The sequence below is a fragment of the Cyprinodon variegatus genome, unplaced genomic scaffold (assembly GCF_000732505.1).
Source record: "Cyprinodon variegatus isolate N-32 unplaced genomic scaffold, C_variegatus-1.0 Scaffold222, whole genome shotgun sequence".
Lineage (NCBI taxonomy): Eukaryota > Metazoa > Chordata > Actinopteri > Cyprinodontiformes > Cyprinodontidae > Cyprinodon > Cyprinodon variegatus.
This window is the reverse complement of record NW_015150675.1, coordinates 5,251-9,155: the sequence shown is the minus strand read 5'-3', so window position 1 is coordinate 9,155 and position 3,905 is coordinate 5,251.

Genomic DNA, 3,905 nt, shown 5'->3' with positions numbered 1-3,905 from the left:
CTGCGGAAGGAGTGTCCACAGGGGAGGTTGACTGGATCAGTAAAGATGTTCAGACAGACAGAGCAGGTCAGATCCTCCAAGTATGAAACAGACGCCACAGCTGCTGCTCTTCTCTTCGCCTGTTCTGGCAGGGAGGCTTGGCAGCTTTAACTTCCTGATTAACCACACCCAGAGTGTTTGCACAAGTCAGAGCTCTTTGGATCATTCCAAGTTTCATGGTCTGCAGAAACAACGATTATGATGAATACCTCTGGTCTGCCCATATTGATTCATATTTAGGATTTTATGACTGAAATCATGTTGAGGAATTTCAAAATCTTGTTCAACATAAAGATGCATTATATTATTATTATTATTAAAATGTATATGCAAATAGTATCAAACATGTTTTTATTTCATCAGATCACAGCATTAGACTCTTCTTGCAACATAGCATTATATCACCAGCATGCAGTACCACCCTCATAATATCAGTGTGCAACATTCACCAAATAAAGGACTGTGTTAGGATTCCAGTTTGTGTGGGTTGTTGTGTGTTTTCTTTTGTTCTCCCTTTCCCCCATTAGAGGGTGCCCTCTCCTCATTTGGGCCTCCTTGCACACCTGCAGCTCGTTGGGTCATCACCAGAGGACTATTTGAGCAGCGGGCTGTCACTACCTCGACGCCAGAGTGTTTGCCAGTATTGGGTACTCTAGCTAAACTGAGATTAGCAGTGATTAGCAACCCCCCATCCTGCTCTCCCTCCGCTGGCTGGCGTCGGGGCTCACCGATGCAGTGGTGGAGCTTGGGGTCTGGGGGTGGATGCCCGGGTGGCTACTGAATCAGCTGATGCTTCAACAGGAAATGCCCCAATGTCACACATGGTTTAAAACCCAGTGCGCGGACCTTATCTTTCTCTTTTCCGTGGGTCAAGGCCCGTTAGGAGAGGCTTATTTAACGTGAAATACCAAAAGAAAGCTGACTGCAAGTAGCTTTCGTTTTTCCTGCGTCAAAAGTCACGGATCACAGTTTTCCATCGTGCATAGTGGCTGCGCCAACTGGGGAGACAGACCCTTGGAGCTGTGTGTTTTTCCCCTTTTTGTAAGGATCGGCCGGAAGGACGCTTCCCGCCGATTGCTTCCACAAAATCAATCTTCCTCGACTTAAGAGCACATCAAGCCCTCTGCTGTAGCATCGAACTGACTGAACTTTCCTGAGAGCGGACCCGGTGTTAAAGAACATCCGCCCGGCCGGACCCAGTCCAGGTGTTCCCTCGGAAGCCCCCCCACAGCCCAACCCCCCACCCGCTCATTCACGGACCGAAGGCAAATCACAGTACATCAATTCCCCTTTCTTTTGATGCATTAATGAGGTGCTGCGTTCAGCTAGAGAGACAGGTAGATTCAGGGATTTGAATTAATGCTGATCTTCAATCTGTGTTGGTTAAGAGTTTGGTTCATTTGGTTGAAGTAAATGTTTTGTGAAAGCTGCAAGTGATATTTCTTTCCCTTTTTTTCTTTCCTTTCCTATCTTCTTTTGTTTCTACTTTAAGACATTTATAGAATTACTGTTAGGATCCGGGGCTTTGCCCACCAGAGGGCGCCGTGGATCCATGCCTGGGGAGCTTGGACTCAGCATGGATGGCTGTTTTCTATCTGCTGATTAAGGAAGCTCCCTATATAAGCTGAGTGTGAACTCCCCTCTGAGCTGGATCGTTGTGTTTCCTGTGCCACCATGCCTGTCTGAATCTGCCAACCTGTAACTCTGTCAACCGGTTCCAATAAAATACTGGACTTTTCCCTGCCTCTCTGTCTGTGAGTTCTGCATTTGGGCTAGTAAAACCATCGCATCATGACAATTACTACATTCAACCACGTGGGGCCATGTGGTTGGGGCCATTTTTACCACCGATTGTTCCTCCCCTCCCCTTTTGTTCCTCTCATCACATGAAAGGGGGTCCCCCATTCGTTTACATGCCTTTCCCCACACAAATGCATACTGCTCTGTTGATGCTGTTTTGCTTAAAGGACTTCTCTCTCCCACTCTGCTAGTGGGGGAATGGGAGGGAGGGGGAGTAGGAATGATCTCGGCCTGGATGTCTTTTGTCGCTTGTGTGGTGAGTAGTTTGAATGTTAATGTAGGGGAGGGATTAGATCTCCGGAGGGGGGGCGGGGGCTAGTGATAGAGGGAAGAGGATTTCAGAAGGGCTTCTGGTCTGGCTCCCTGTCTCGGTCCCATCCCCGAAATCCTCCCTCTGCCATCTCCATCACACTGCCACACATGTAGGTTTTTGGGGAGGGGGTCATTACTGGAGGGCCCCACCTTCTGATGATGTCCCCCACCCCCATTTCATTTTGCATTTTAGACACTTCCATCTACATCATTTTCACAATACACATCTATGTAGGGTATTTTCTGGGGGGTGGGGGTCAAAGCCACCCGGGGGGGGGCTTATTTATGGGCCTCACCATGGTCAGCTTCCTCCATCCCCTCTTGCATCTAGACATTGAGGGTTCAGGGTTGTCGAATGGGGGGGTGCGCTGGCACCGCCTATCTCCCGGAGGGGGGTGGACTGTGCTGGACATCTCCTCTTGGTACTCCCTGTTTTAATTACATGTGAGAGCAAGGCGCAACAACACTACATTTGAGCAGGCGCAGGAAGGATCGGTGTCTTCTCACACCCCTGTTCTCCGGCTGCCACCCGGAGTCTGGGGCCTGGAGGAAGAGTGAGCCACCTGGTCCATGGTTATTGCTGAGGCCGGCTGCGGGGGCTAGGTGGCCTGCCGGGGGTGGGGCTTTCACTTCTGCTCTCCCCAAAGAAGGTTGGAAGGAGTTGCATGAAGTGCCTGGTGGCAGTAGTTTTTTTCTTTGGGGGGGGGGTGCTTCTGGTTGGGTGGCCTGCGCGGGATGGGTGGGCCCCGCTCCCTGGGGGAGCTCTTGCTAGGGGTGGTCCGGTCCGTGTGCGGGGTGGGAGGCTGGGCTCGAAGCAGGAATGAGATGGGTTGGTGTGGCGGTGTTGCCGCTCCCCTTCCCCCTATCCGGATTTTAGGTTCACTTATTGGGTCATCCAGGACCAACCACCGGTGCCGCCGGGTCTTTGGTCCTGGTATTATTGGATGTGAGTGTTATGTGTGAATGTGTGTCCTCGTTTTTTTTTTTTTTTCTGTGGTGCGAGTGGGGGCACTAGGGAGGGAAGGCGTGATTGTGTTTTTTTTTTTTCTCTCCCAGGTTGGGGTCTAAACGGCCCCCTCTCCCAAATACATCTCAAGTCTCCGCTTAGTGCGAAGCCCATTCCCCCCATCCTGCTCTCCCTCCGCTGGCTGGCGTCGGGGCTCACCGGTGCACTGGTGGAGCTCGGGGTCTGGGGGTGGATGCCCGAGTGGCTACCAGCTCTTTCCTGGTGGCCTCTCCGCGGGCCCCGGCCTGCCGGGGTCTTGCTGGGGCTCCTGGCTGGGGGTCGGGTGCCCCTGGGGCCTCGGATCCCGGGACCGGATTCACTTCGTGGTGGGGCTGGGTGTTGTTCGGGGATTTTTGGTGCCGGTGCCTTCACTTCGATGCCGGTTCCTGCCTATGCTTTTTTTCAATGCTGGTTTTGTGGTATCGGTTCGGGGAGGAGGAGAGCTGGACATTGTGTTGAGGTGCAGGTCTTGGGTTGTGTTTTGGGCTCTGGTTTTTCCATTTGCATTTTTCCTCTTGCATGGGGGAATTTTTTTTTTCGGTGGGGGGGAGCGGTTGTGGGCGGGTCGGTGTCTTGTGTTCACTGTTGCATTGTGGGGGCCTTTTTGCTTGGCGATTTTTCTTTGGGGGGGATTGGCATGTCTGTTTTCTCAGTGGGCGGGTGGGCCCGTTGGGTGGTGGTCCTGCTGGCGGTGCGCCGCTGGTGTGTGGGGGTCTGGGCGGCTCCGGCGGGGGTGGTGTTGGGGGGC